At 43.6% G+C, this 15747-nt stretch overlaps 1 protein-coding gene across 2 annotated transcripts in view; it reads left to right on the top strand.

Moving 5' to 3' along the window:
• C3H1orf226 (chromosome 3 C1orf226 homolog) overlaps positions 1–15747 on the top strand; it is a 359502-nt gene that overhangs the window by 113174 nt on the left and 230581 nt on the right. The gene's annotated exons all lie outside the window — the stretch shown is intronic.

The raw sequence follows: 15747 nt of genomic DNA, 5'->3' as shown, positions 1-15747 counted from the left end.
GCTGCACATCACTGTTATTCTGCCTGCATCTCTTGCTTTTAATCGCCATCCTGTACTAGCTGCCGTTGTGCTCAGTGGTGTCCAGCTCTTTGTGTCAAGCCTCTGGACTGTAGCCCACCAGGCTCCTCTGTCCATGGATCCTCCAGGCAAGAATACTGGAGTGGGTAGCTATCCTCTTCTCCAGGGGATCTTCCCAACCCAGGGATCGAACCCAGGTCTCCTGCATTGGCAGGGGGCTTCTTTACCACTAAGGCACCTGGGAATCCCGTCCTAGAGAAGTGGTTAATTCAAGTCCATTACTGTCTGTCCCCTAGTGCTGCTAAGGTACAGGAAGGAAAGAATTAGCTCTTGGCCGCCAAGTGCTCCCAGTGTGGTGGGGAGAAGGACCTGGAGCCCGATGGCTCTAGCACACAGGGGCACATGTTGTAATAGTTCCATTGTAAGATTCAGTGGGACTGTGAAAGATAGATCACGCAGGACCTTCTGGGGAAGTCGGGGTCAGTGAAACTGACTCTCAGATCACAAGGATGGATGAGGAGGAGGAAATTCAGGCAGACTTCAAGGTGAGAATCCAGGGAGGGCTGGAGAGAGATGGATGTGGTTTTAGACATCCAAGGCAGTGTAATCATGAAGGCACTGACTTGTCTACTGAAAATCTGTGACTCTGTCCTGCTGCTGGTGGGGAGCTAGTGATGGATTTCAAGCAGAGAAAAAGCATGGTGAGGTTTGCACATTAAGCTTTCTCTAGGGACAGTGAAGAGGGTGGTTTGGGAGGAGAGCATGACTGGATGCCTTTTCAAATATGCTGGCAAGAAATGCTGGGGTCTAAACCAGAGCCTCAGAGAAGGCAATGGCACCCCACTCCAGTACTTTTGCCTGGAAAATCCCATGGACGGAGGAGCCTGGTAGGCTGCAGTCCATGGGGTCGCTAGAGTCGGACACGACTGAGCGACTTCACTTTCACTTTTCACTTTCATGCATTGGAGAAGGAAATGGCAACCCACTCCAGCGTTCTTGCCTGGAGAATCCCAGGGATGGGGGAGTGGGCCTCTGTGGGGTCACACAGAGTCGGACACGACTGAAGCGACTTAGCAAACCAGAGCCTTGACCATGGGAATGAAGAGGATGGATCTGAGAGGCAAGGACTAGGGAGTCCTTGTTATGCAAGTGTTCATTATCTAGATTTCTGAATTATGGGGTTGCCGAGGAAATTGACAGTGATCATAATGTTAAATTTTCACTAACAAATTGATTTCTTATAAAAACAGTCCCAAGCGACAAATGCACCCTAAGGTGACCTGCAGTGCATCTTGCCCTTGTATAAGCACCTCCATGATTGTCATAGTATGTAAGACTCTCTTAGCAGACTGGAGCCAGGGCGTCTCCTGCAGACTTTGAAGATGTGAGCTGGCATGTTTGGGGAGGGGGTGGTCATGTGGAAAGCACTGATGGGCAGCTTTCAGGAGCTAAGAGTGAGCCCAGCTGACAGCCAGAAAGAAAATGGTGCCTCACCCCTATAACTCCAGGGAACTGAATTCTACAAACAACTGTGTGAGCTTTGAAGGGGACCCCAAGCTCCAGGATAAAACACAGCCTGGTTGGTAGCTTGATGCCCTGTGAGACCCTGGGCAGAAGACTCTGGTAAGCAGTGCCTGGACTGCTGACCCAAGGAAACAGGCAGGTAGTAAATACGTTGTCTTAAACCGAGCATTTTGTGGTAATTTGCTGCACAGCAGTAGAACATTGAGTCCCCTATTCAGTCTTCCTTCTAACGCTGGCATTTGTTCTTGTCCATCCTTGAGGTCTGTCAGCCAGTGTTTGGCTTTCAGATATGGCAGTACAATGCAAATGCCATGCAAATATATTTCAAAGTGAAATTGCAAATCTTTCAAAAGGTGTAGGATTATGAAAGTCAATAAAAGGATTGCTGGAGCCCTACTCAAACCATTCTGCAGACAAATGAGGACCGAGCATGGTTAGACCCACTTATAATTGGTGAGAAAAATAACCAGAAGGCTGATGAGAAACCAGTCTCAAAAGAGAAGGATTTGAATATTTTTGAATAACAAGAAGTTCCTTTGGGAAAATGCAAGCCCTTAAATAATTTTTGCAGAGATAACCCTCATATGGTAGTGTTGTGTAGAAGTCAGAGGGGACGTGAAGGATGGCCTGTTGTTGTGCAGTTTTGTTGCAGTAAGGGGGAAATTACAACAATAAATCAATAATTAATTAACTTTCAGTCCAATTTAAGAATTAATGCAAAATTCAATGTAACCTAAATGTTTCACATTTTATGCAATGTTTTGCATTTTAAATAAGCTTATTTGTATGATTTATATTTTCTTTAAAAAGATTAAGTCTTGGTCTGCTCTTCTATTTTTTCCCACTATTTGCTGTGAAGGTTGGTTCCCATGTTCAGGGGCGTTTCTAGTGCCAGCTGACCCTGGGTGTTTTAGCCTTCAGGGCACATGGGACAGGTGACAGCCTTCTACTGATTTTCAGTTCAGTTCAGTTCAGTCACTCAGTTGTGTCCGACTCTTTGCGACCCCATGAATTGCAGCACACCAGGCCTCCCTGTCCATCACCAAATCCTGGAGTTCACTCAGACTCACGTCCATCGAGTCAGTGATGCCATCCAGCCATCTCATCCTCTGTTGTCCCCTTCACCTCCTGCCCCCAGTCCCTCCCAGCATCAGGGTCTTTTCCAATGAGTCAACTCTTCTCATGAGGTGGCCAAAGTACTGGAGTTTCAGCTTTAGCATCATTCCTTCCAAAGAAATCCCAGGGCTGATCTCCTTCAGAATGGACTGGTTGGATCTCCTTGCAGTCCAAGGGACTCTCAAGAGTCTTCTCCAACACCACAGTTCAAAAGCATCAATTCTTTGGTGCCCAGCCTTCTTCACAGTCCAACTCTCATATCCATACATGACCACTGGAAAAACCATAGCCTTGACTAGATGGACCTTTGTTGGTAAAGTAATGTCTCTGCTTTTGAATATGCTATCTAGGTTGGTCGTAACTTTCCTTCCAAGGAGTAGCATCTTTTAATTTCATGGCTGCAGGCACCATCTGCAGTGATTTTGGAGCCCCCCAAAATAAAGTCTGACACTGTTTCCACTGTTTCCCCATCTATTTGCCATGAAGTGATGGGACCAGATGCCATGATCTTAGTTTTCTGAATGTTGAGCTTTAAGCCAGCTTTTTCACTCTCCACTTTCACTTTCATCAAGAGGCTTTTTAGTTCCTCTTCACTTTCTGCCATAAGGGTGGTGTCATCTGCATATCTGAGGTTATTGATATTTCTCCCGGCAATCTTGATTCCAGCTTGTGCTTCTTTCAGCCCAGCATTTCTCATGATGTACTCTGCATGTAAGTTAAATAAGCAGGGTGACAATATACAGCTTTGATGTACTCCTTTTCCTATTTGAAACCAGTCTGTTGTTCCATGTCCAGTTCGAACTGTTGCTTCCTGACCTGCATATAGGTTTCTCAAGAGGTAGGTCAGGTGGTATTCCCATCTCTTTCAGAATTTTCCACAGTTTCTTATGATCCACACAGTCAAAGGCTTTGGCACAGGATTTTCAATAGTATGGAACTTTTTCTCCTGTCTTCCAGGATGCTAGAATCACTAATTAGAGGATTATTATATAATATCTAAAGTAACATTTTTGCATACACACACACACACAATATCCCTAGAGCAGGGATAAGCTACCCACTCCAGTATTTTTGGGCTTCCCTTGTGGCTCAGACAGTAAAGAATCTGCCTGCAATTTGGGAGACCTGGGTTTGATCCCTGAGTTGGGAAGATCCCCTGGAGGAGGGCATGGCAACCCACTCCAGTATTCTTGCCTGGAGAATCCCCATGAACAGAGGAGCCTGGTGGGCTACAGTCCATGGGGTCATAAAGAGTCAGACACGACTGAGCGACTAAGCACAGCACAGCACATGCACACAATAAAAAAGCCAAATATAATAATGAGGATTATCTTGGGATTTGTGATGAAAAAAATACAAAACCTTATGCATGCACATTCAGGAAGGAATGTGTGTGTATGCCCCACTTCCCTACTTTGGAATCAGAGTTGAATTCTGAACCTTTGGTTGACACCACCTTTCTTCTCTTGCAGGGGACACTGAGGTTCTGAGACTACCAAGATGCACTGGGAGCATATCCTAAAAGGGACTGAACTTAGCGATTAGCTGTTGCCTTGGAGGCAGAAAAACCAGTTCTTTACTCCTCTTTGCTTCGTAGTTACTTTTCTTAACTTTTTGTTTATTTGTATATTTATTTGCAAGCTTTAAAGTAACACTGGTAGTTATGACATCAAGAAGCGTAGTACTGATGTAGTGGGTCTATGTCCAGCACCATTTGTTCAACCTCAGGAAGCACAGTGAAACTGCATTCTGGTTGGCACCGTGTTACAATGCACGTCACTGTGCTTGGTTATGAGATGTTGTGATCGTCTCCCACAAATGAGTGTGTAAAGCCTGTGAGATGTTTCTGCAGAGCACAGAGTTATTTTTATTTATTTATTTATTTTTTATTTTTAATTTTATTTTATTTTTAAACTTTACATAATTGTATTAGTTTTGCCAAATATCAAAATGAATCCGCCACAGGTATACATGTGTTCCCCATCCTGAACCCTCCTCCCTCCTCTCTCCCCATACCATCCCTCTGGGTCGTCCCAGTGCACTAGTCCCAAGCATCCAGTATTGTGCATCGAACCTTGACTGGCAACTCGTTTCTTACATGATATTTTACATGTTTCAATGTCATTCTCCCAAATCTTCCCACCCTCTCCCTCTCCACAGCTTCTGTGCTTTTGGATGTAAAACCTGATTCACATTGACTATATAAAAGTTTTTAGAAAAATGAGAGGAAAAAGAAGACAATTTGTCAGTAGCCCTACTGGGCAGAAGTAGCCACTGTGAGCCACTGTGAAACCTTTTGGTGCCTCTTTCCTAGATTGTAATTTTAGCCAAAATGGAATCTCTTTAACAAGAATGAGATCTTGTAGAAGGTTTTGTAATTTTTTTTTACTTAATATTTTATAAGATTAATCTCCCTAAATAATCCTTTACAGCATCATTTTTAAAAAAAATAGGAACCAAGGAAATTTATCGTATGTGTAATTGACTTGCACTACCAGAAAAAACATTAAAAGAATCATTGGGCAGAAGCACTACAATTTTAAACAAAAACTCAGGTCTGCAGAAAGAATGACATAAAATAAGTTAAGTACATTTTCTTTTATTTTCTTAATTTCAGGCTCTAAAGCGCATCACTTTTAATGGCTGGATATATTTACATGGTAGTAAATGGATATACTGTAATTTATTTAAACAGACCTTCATTGTTTGACATTTTAACTTATTACTAGCTTCTCACAACTCTTGTCAACATCTTTGTAGTCCTGTCATTGAATGCATTCAGCATTATTTATTTAGAATAAATTGCTAAATGGAATTATTGCACTGAATGGTATGTAGCTTCTGAGGCTTTGGATATACATGTTACCAAATTGCACCCTTCTACCAAATATGGTACCTAATATGCCAATAAGAGTGTGCTAGATTCTCTGTTGCTCACTGTGATGTACAGAGGTGTCTTATAGACACGTGAAGCTGGTTGAAGAGTGGATGCTGGGGGACGGTTCCTGGAACTGTCAGGTCACTGACGGTGAGCAGAATCTGCTTCAGAATGGCCTTGTGTTTGCAGCAGGTGTCCGGGGCTCATAACTAGTTAGTTGCCTGCTGCCCTGATTTAAAATTTCCCTATGTCTGAGATGCCATGTGGTGTGCAGGACAGAAGCTAGGCCTGATTCTGCTGCTACACTCATGCAGCCATATAGAGATCATAAATAAGAAAGCATTGGGAACAATTCCCAGGGCCATGGGAATGTGTGGCAAATGAAGTATAACCGCTGTTGTTGCATCCCTGGCTTGCCGTTCTGACCATGAGGAGCGCTCTTCCTGGCAGGGGGAACTAGTGGCGGCCCAACATCATAGCCAATTTAATCACCTATTGATTCTCTGTCTGCCTATTGCAGAAAGAGGCTGGACTGATTGGAACTGATTCTCGCTCATGTTAAGGGCCTCCACAGAAATGGCCTCTGGTAATGTCAAAGGCTTGCTGGAGTTTTCAGATAAAAGATGTTATTTGTTATAAGCAAATGATGCCCTTTGCAATCGTTTTGCAAACTATTTGTGGCTTGCTGGGAAACTTGCTCAGTATTCTGTTCCACAAGCTTCTGCTTAATGAGATAATTCTTCCTATATTTATGTTGCTGGAGTTGGGCCCATATATAGTCTTCCTAGGCCATTTGCATGATGCTTGATTAATGCTCTATTGTTAGTTTCCCTGGTAAGATGCGGACCACTTGGTTTATTGAAATGCAGTTTTTAGAGTGCAGGGGATGTACTTGTGTTTGTCGCAATGCCCAAGACCCAACTCTGGCAAACACTGAGAATGACTTAATTTTGTTTCAACTTGGTGCAAAAGAGCAGATTGGCTGGCAACTGTTAAATTTTTGGAAAATATGACAGATATGATATGAACACGGGCTGCATGTATTATATGCCATCCGTGAAGGGCAGGAAGTTTTGTTGAACAATACCAGTGTGTTAAACATGCCGATTTTTCCTTCAACTATTTAACAGTTGGCTGATATTAAGATTATTGAATAGTTTTCACAGGTTTTGATTTGCATGATATTATATGTGCTGTGATATTTATATCACATCATTTTACCTTACAATAGGGCAATTAAGAATGGTCTTTTATATATTCAACATTATAGTTATTAATAATTACCCAGAAATTATTACTTGAAACTACCATTATAAAAAACCAAAATAACGTCTCTATCTAGGCAGATTTTATCTTTTTGAAACATGGAAAAAATGTAATGTGCTCTTCTCCTTTGCTTTTCGCTTCTCTTCTTTTCACAGCTATTTGTAAGGCCTCCTCAGACAGCCATTTTGCTTTTTTGCATTTCTTTTTCTTGGGGATAGTCTTGATCCCTGTCTCCTGTACAAATATCATGAACCTCCATCCGTGGTTCATCAGGCACTCTGTCTATCAGATATAGTCCCTTAAATCTATTTCTCACTTCCACTGTATAATCATAAGGGATTTGATTTAGGTCATACCTGAATGGTCTAGTGGTTTTACCTACTTTCTTCAGTTAAAGTCTGAATTTGGCAATAAGAGTTCATGATCTGAGCCACAGTCAGCTGCTGGTCTTATTTTTGCTGACTGTATAGAACTTCTCCATCTTTGGCTGCAAAGAATATAATCAATCTGATTTTGGTATTGACCATCTGGTGATGTCCATGTGTAGAGTCTTCTCTTGTGTTGTTGGAAGAGGGTGTTTGCTATGACCAGTGTGTTCTCTTGGCAAAACTCTATTAGACTTTGCCCTGCTTCATTCCATACTCCAAGGCCAAATTTTCCTGTTACTCCAGGTGTTTCTTGACTTCCTACTTTTGCATTCCAGTCCCCTATAATGAAAAGGACATCTTTTGGGGGTGTTAGTTCTAAAAGGTCTTGTAGGTCTTCAGAGAACCGTTCAGCTTCTTCAGCATTACTGATCGGGGCAGAGAATTGTATTACTATGATATTGAATGGTTTGCCTTAGAAACAGAGATCATTCTGTCATTTTTGAGATTGCATCCAAGTACTGCATTTTGGACTCTTTTGTTGACCATGATGGCCACTCCATTTCTTCTAAGGGATTCCTGCCCACTGTAGTACATATAATGTTCACCTGAGTTAAATTCACCCATTCCAGTCCATCTTAGTTCGCTGATTCCTAGAATGTTGACATTCACTCTTGCCATCTCCTGTTTGACCACTTCCAATTTGCCTTGATTTGTGGACCTGACACTCCAGGTTCCTATGCAATATTCCTCTTTACAGCAGCAAACCTTGCTGCTATCACAAGTCACATCCACACTGCGGTGTTGTGTCTGCTTTGGCTCCATCCCTTCAGTCTTTCTGGAGTTATTTCTCCACTGATCTCCAGTAGCATATTGGGCACCTACTGACCTGGGGAGTTCCCCTTTCAGTATCCTATCATTTTGCCTTTTCATACTGTTCATGGGGTTCTCAAGGCAAGAATACTGAAGTGGTTTGCCATTCCCTTCTCCAGTGGACCACATTCTGTCAGACCTCTCCACCATGACCCGTCCGTCTTGGGTGGCCCCACACGGCATGGCTTAGTTTCACTGAGTTAGACAAGGCTGTGGTCCGTGTGATCAGATTGGCTAGTTTTCTGTGATTGTGGTTTCAGTCTGTCTGCCCTCTGATGCCCTGTCTCTGTGCCTACCATCTTACTAGGGTTTCTCTTATCTTGGACATGTGATATTTCTTCACGGCTGCTCCAGCAAAGCGCAGCCGCTGCTCTACCTTGGACGTGGGGTAGCTCCTCTCGGCCGCCCCCGCAACCCCGACCTTGGACATGGGGTAGCTCCTCTCGGCCGCTCCTTGGAAGGAAAGTTATGATCAACCTAGACAGAAAAAAAAGCAGAGACATTACTTTGTCAACAAAGTCCATCTAGTCAAGGCTATGGTTTTTCCAGTGGTCATGTATGGATGTGAGAGTTGGACTATAAAGAAAACTGAGTGCAGAAGAATTGATGCTTTTGAACTGTGGTGTTGGAGAAGACTCTTGAGAGTCCCTTGGACTGCAAGGAGATCCAACCAGTCCATTCTAAAGGAGATCAGTCTTGGGTGTTCATTGGAAGGACTGATGTTGAAACTGAAACTCCGATACTTTGGCCACCTGATGCGAAGAGCTGACTCATTTGAAAAGACCCTGATGCTGAGAAAGATTGAGGGCAGGAGGAGAAGAGGGAGACAGAGGATGAGATGGTTGGATGGCATCACCGACTCGATGGACTAGGGTCTGAGTAAACTCCGGGAGTTGGTGATGGACAGGGAGGCCTGGTGTGCTGCAGTTCATGGGATCACAAAGAGTTGGACACGACTGAGTGACTGAACTGAACTGGACTAAATTCTTCTGGGCCTTAGGAAGCATCACTATGAACAAAGCTAGTGGAGGTGATGGAATTTCAGTTGAGCTACTGCAAATCCTAAAAGATGATGCTGTGAAAGTGCTGCACTCAGTATGCCAGTGAATCTGGAAAACTCAACAGTGGCCATAGGACTGGAAAAGGTTAGTTTTCATTCCAATCCCAAGGAAAGGCAATGCCAAAGGATGTTCAAACTGCTGCACAATTGCACTCATCTCACATACTAGCAAACTAATGCTCAAAATTCTCCTAGCCAGGCTTCAACAGTATGTGTACTGTCAAATTCCAGATGTCCAAGCTAGTTTTAGAAATGGCAGAGGAGCCAGAGATCAAATTGCCAGCATCGGTTGGATCATCGAAAAAGCAAGAAAGCTCCAGAAAAACATCTGCTTTTGCTTTATTGACTATGCCAAGGCTTTTGACTGTGGATCATAACAAACTGTGGAAAGTACTTCAAGAAATGGGAACACCATATCACATGACCTGCCTGCTGAGAAATCTGTATGCTGGTCAAGAAGCAACAGTTAGCACTGGACATGGAACAGCAGACTGGTTTCAAATTGGGAAACGAGTACATCAAGGCTGTATGTTGTCACCCTGCTTATTTAACTTACATGCAGATTACATCATGTGAAATGCTGGGGTGGATGAAGCACAAGCTGGAATCAAGATTGCCGGGAGAAATATCAATAACCTCAGATACGCAGATGACACCAACCTTATGGCAGAAAGCGAAGAAGAACTAAGAAAGTGAAAGAGGGGAGTGATAAAGCTGAGTTAAAACTCAACATTCAGAAAACTAAGATCATGGCATCTGGTACCATCACTTCATGGCAAATAGATGGAGAAACAATGGAAACAGTGACAGACTTTATTTTTTGGGGCTCCAAAATCACTGCAGATGGTGAGTACAGCCATGAAAGTAAAAGATGCTTGCTTCTTGGAAGAAAAGCTATGACGAACCCAGATAGCTTATTAAAAAGCAGAGACATTACTCTGCCAACTAAGGTCCTTCTAGTCAAAGCTGTGGTTTTTGCAGTAGTCATGTATGGATGTGAGTTGGACTATAAAGAAAGCTGAGCGCCGAAGAATTGATGCTTTTGAACTGTGATGTTGGAGAAGACTCTTGAGAGTCCCTTGGACTGCAAGAAGATCCAACCAGTCCCTCGTAAAGGAAATCAGTCCTGAATATTCATTGGAAGGGTTGCTACTGAAGCTGAAAGTCCAATACTTAGGCCACCTGATGCGAAGAGCTGACTCATTTGAAAAGACCCTGATGCTGGGAAAGATTGAAGGCAGGAGGAAAAGGGGACCACAGAGGATGAGATGGTTGGATGGCATCACTGACGCGATGGACATCAGTTTGAGTAGGCTCTGGGAGTCAGTGATGGACTAGGAAGCCTGGCATGCAGCAGTCCATGGGGTCATAAAGAGTTGGACACAGCTGAGCAACTGAACTGAACTGAAGTTCTTCTAATGATTTATTATTGAAAAATTGACATATTTTTCTCAATGCTCTCCTAATTCTTTTTTAAGCAAACTAGTTTTCTGCAATTTAGATTGCAGGAGAACATGCCTTGTGTATAGAACCAGATTTCTCATACTTAAAAAATTTGCCTGTGCCTGGTGTTTCAATAAATACTTGATCAACCAGTATTTGAATATCACTTTCTGATGGTATTCTTGGCATTGGGAAACAGATGAGTGACATCTCTTCTCGTGGAATTTGTGTTAAAGTGGGGAAGATTCATTATATTAATGACACAGCAGCATTATAAACAAAGTAATATGAGATAGTTGTGAGTTTTATGAAGAAAATAAAAGGGATGATATGACCAAGAGTGACATTGGGAGAGGGCAGGGTGGGCATACTTTGGTGGTGACTGGGTGGGCGTTTCTGAAGAGGTGTAATTCAAGGTAAGGCCTGAATGTTGACGAAGAGCAAGTCATGCCAAGATCTGATCATGGCTGAGGGGTCAGCAAGTGAAGGACTGAGAGGCAAAAACGAGCTTGGCCTCTCCCAGCAACACAGAGGAATGTCACGTAGAGTGTAGTGGGCGAGAGCGACTTGACTTGTGATTGGAGAGAGAGGCAGGCCCGGGTCATGGAGGGGCCTTCCAGGATGTGGCTAGTACGGAGTTTAATGTTTTATAATCTGGGTCTGTAAGCTGGCAGTCAGTGAGGTTTTGCAGAGTTTTCCTCCTTGTAGTTGGTATTGCAAAAACCATGTGACGTTTGCAGTAGCAGCCTCACCCTTTCACCCTTCTCCTGAGCTCCACATACAGCCTGCGTCATCCCTTTCCTGTGGTAGCCTGCATGTATTTGGTGCCCCCATCTCCCCAGGCTAGTTAGTTGCTCAGTCGAGTCCAACTCTTTGGTTCCCCATGGACTGTAGCCCACGAGGTTCTTCTGTCCATGGGATTCTCCAGGCAAGAATACGGGAGTGGGTAGTCATTCCCTTCTTCAGGGGATCTTCCCGACTTAGGGATCAAACCCACGTCTCCTGCATTGCAGGGAGTTTCTTTTCCATCTGAGCCATCAGGGAAGCCCAAGCTAATGTCTTGAGTTTCATTGTTTTCTGCTTGGATGCACCGCCCTCCCGCCCCTGCCCTCTCCCAGGGTTTCTGTCTCTTCTGAACACGTATTTTCTGAGAACATCAGGAATTGGTAGAATATTGGTGTTGTGAGGAGGGTAGTGGAAGCGGGGTGAGATATCAGGGTGAGCGCAGTGGAGGTTTTTGAAAGCAGCGTCTGTTTCCAGAAGCGAGGAGTGCCCATTATGTTGCTTTCCTGGAGTCCGTAATGAGGAGGGGCCCTGCATCGGGGCAGTTGTTGGACCCCACAATCCAACAGTTGTTCCCCTGCCAAAACCATCTACTACCCTGTAGCTGAACTTGCCCATATCGGCATTAGTGAAATCAGCTCTTCTCTTGGCTTCAGTTTGTTTTTCTTTGAGCGCTTCGGTGTGCCTGTACCGTGGCTGCTTTCCTGAAGCGCTCAGATTGGAAAGTACTCCTCAGTCCCTTAAGTGATAGGCACGGCTCTGAGAATCTTCAGTCCCCTGTCCTCTACTTCAGCTTACTAACTTGCTTCCTTCCTGTCATGACTTTCTTCTGAGTATTCTTTTCCTGCGAGTCTTTTCCTGCTTGAGAGTGCTTTCTGCTCAATGCACTGTAGGGCAGAGGGCTGCGGGGGCAGCCACGGCTGATTTCTTTCTGTCTCCTCTCCACAACCCGTAGATCTTGCATTACTAGGTTCTGTCCACCAGCCGCCTGCTGCTGGCCCGGTGTGGAGGTGCAGTGGGAGAAGATGCCTGTCGTTCCCCAGAGCCCTTTGTATGTGTTCGCTGATTTACGGAGTTGCTGGAGGAGTTGTGTTTAGGCTGGCAGAGGAAGATAAGGGATTCCAGGAATTCTTGCTGCTGTCTCCCAAATAGCTGACTAAATTCCCTTCCTCTTCCTCCCCCCCTTAGAGAGGCCTGGGGGCAAGAGAGAGTTGAGCTCAGGTTGATCCTGTAATTGACCTCTGTATGTTTGTCACTGACTCACTCTTGATCCAACTGATGAATTAAAATTGGCCCACTAATTTTAATCATGAGAATAATAATAGTTGTTATAGTTGCACATTTATTTAGCCTCAGCATTACCCACATTACTTGCATAGATCCTGGCTTGGTGTTTGACCAACAATGCACTGTTACTCAGATGGGGACGATTGTCTCCTTACAGTTAAGGGAATCGTTTGGGCTTCTCAGTCAGTGACAGGCTTTTAGGTCTCCCAACTCTATATCCTGGATGACTTGAATGGCTTCGGCCACTGGTTCTCAGCATGTGGTTCCCAGACCATCAAGCACTAGGCTCATCTGGAAACTTGTTAGAAATGCAGAGTCTCAGGCCCTACCTACAATCTACTAAACCAGAGACTCTGGGGCGGAGAATCCGCAGTCTGTTTTAACAAGTGCTTTTGGTGATTCTACAATGGGAAAGATCTCTAGATCGCTAGCAAAGTAATACTCAAAATTCTCCAAGCCAGGCTTCAATACGTGAACCATGAACTTCCAGATGTTCAAGCTGGTTTTAGAAAAGGCAGAGGAACTAGAGATCAAATTGCCAACATCTGCTGGATCATGGAAAAAGCAAGAGAATTTCAGAAAAACATCTATTTCTGCTTTATTGACTATGCCAAAGTCTTTGACTGTGTGGATCACAATAAACTGTGGAAAATTCTCAAAGAGATGGGAATACCAGACCATCTGAGCTGCCTCTTGAGAAATCTGTATGCAGGTCAGGAAGCAACAGTTAGAACTGGACATGGAACAACAGACTGGTTCCAAATAGGAAAAGGAGTACGTCAAGGCTGTATATTGTCACCCTGCTTATTTAACTTCTATGCAGAGTACATCATGAGAAACGCTGGGCTGGAAGAAGCACAAGCTGGAATCAAGATTGCCAGGAGAAATACCAATAACCTCAGATATGCAGAAGATACCACCCTTATGGCAGAAAGTGAAGAAGAACTAAAGAGCCTTTTGATGAAAGTGAAAGAGGAGAGTGAAAAAGTTGGCTTAAAATTCAACATTCATAATAAGATCATGGCATCCGGTCCCATCACTTCATGACACATAGATGGGGAAACAGTATAAACAGTGACAGTTCAGTTCAGTCTCACAGTCATGTCCGACTCTTTGCAACCCCATGCACTGCAGCACGCCAGGCCTCCCTGTCCATCACCAGCTCCCGGTATTTACTCAAACTCATCTCCATCGAGTCAGTGATGCCATCCAACCATCTCATCTTCTGTCGTCCCCTTCTCCTCCCACCTTCAATCTTTCCCAGCATCAGGGTCTTTTCAAATGAGTCAGCTCTTCACATCAGGTGGCCAAAGTATTGGAGTTTCAGCTTCAACATCAGTCTTTCTAATGAATATTCTGGACTGATTTCCTTTAGGAAGGACTGGTTGGATCTCCTTGCAGTCCAAGGGACTCTCAAGAGTCTTCTCCAACTCCACAGTTCAAAAGGATCAATTCTTTGGCACTCAGCTTTCCTTATAGTCCAACTCTCACATCCATCGATGACTACTGGAAAAACCATAGCCTCGACTAGATGGACTTTTGTTGGCAAAGTAATGTTTATGCTTTTAAATATGCTGTCTAGATTGGTCATAACTTTTTTCTAAGGAGTAAGCGTCTTTTTATTTCATGGCTGCAGTCATCATCTGCAGTGATTTTGGAGCCCCCAAAAATAAAGTCTGCCACTGTTTCCACTGTTTCTCTAACTATTTGCCGTGAAGTGATGGGACCGGATGCCATGATCTTAGTTTGCTGAATGTTGAGCTTTAAGCCCACTTTTTCACTCTCCTCTTTCACTTTCATCAAGAGGCTCTTTAGTTCTTCTTCACTTTCTGCCATAAGGGTGGTGCCATCTGCATATCTGAGGTGATTGATATTTCTCCTGGCAATCTTGATTCCAGCTTGTGCTTCTTCCAGCCCAGCATTTCTCATGATGTAGTCTACGTATAAGTTAAATAAGCATGGTGACAATTTATAGCCTTGACGTACTCCTTTTCCTATTTGGAACCAGTCTATTGTTCCATGTCCAGTTCTAACTATTGCTTCCTGACCTGCACAGAGGTTTCTTAAGAGGCAGGTCAGGTGGCCTGGTATTCCCATCTCTTTCAGAATTTTCCACAGTTTATTGTGATCCACACAGTCAAAGGCTTTGACATAGTCAGTAAAGCAGAAATAGATGTTTTTCTGGAACTCTCTTGCTTTTTTGATGTTCCAATGGGTGTTGGCAATTGATCTCTGGTTCCTCTGCCTTTTCTAAAACCAGCTTGAACATCTGGAAGTTCACTGTTCACATATTGCTGAAGCCTAGCTTGGAGAAATTTGAGCATTACTTTGCTAGCATGTGAGATGAGTGCAATTGTGCAGGAGTTTAGCATTCTTTGGCATTGCCTTTCTTTGGGATTGGAATGAAAACTGACCTTTTCCAGGCCTGTGGCCACTGCTGAGTTTTCCAAATTTGCTGGCATATTGAGTGTAGAACTTTCACAGCATCATCTTTCAGGATTTGAAATAGCTCAACTGGAATTCTATCACCTCCATTAGCTTTGTTCGTGGTGATGCTTCCTAAGGCCCACTTGACTTCAGATTCTAGGATGTCTGACTCTAGGTGAGTGATCACACCATCATGATTATCTGGGTCGTGAAGATCTTTTTTGTACAGTTCTTCTGTGTATTCTTGCCATCTCTTCTTAATATCTTCTGCGTCTGTTAGGTCCATACCATTTCTGTCCTTTATTGAGCCCATCTTTGCATGAAATGTTCCCTCAGTAGCTCTAATTTTCTTGAAGAAATCTCTAGTCATTCCCATTCTATTGTTTTCCTCTATTTCTTTGCAGTGATCACTAAGGAAAGCTTTCTCATCTCTCCTTGCTGTTCTTTGGAACTCTGCATTCAAATGGGTATATCTTTCCTTTTCTCCTTTGCTTTTGGCTTCTCTTCTTTTCATAGCTATTTGTAAGGCCTCCCCAGACAGCCATTTTGCTTTTTGCATTTCTTTTTCTTGGAAATGGTCTTGCTCCCTGTCCCCTGTACAATGTCATGAACCTCTGTCCATAGTTCATCAGGCATTCTGTCTATCAGATCTAGCCTCTTAAATCTATTTCTCACTTCCCCTGTATAAATCGTTAGGGATTTGATTA

The sequence above is a fragment of the Bos javanicus genome, chromosome 3, assembly GCF_032452875.1.
Source record: "Bos javanicus breed banteng chromosome 3, ARS-OSU_banteng_1.0, whole genome shotgun sequence".
NCBI lineage: Eukaryota > Metazoa > Chordata > Mammalia > Artiodactyla > Bovidae > Bos > Bos javanicus.
This window is presented reverse-complemented; position numbering and strand designations above follow the sequence as displayed.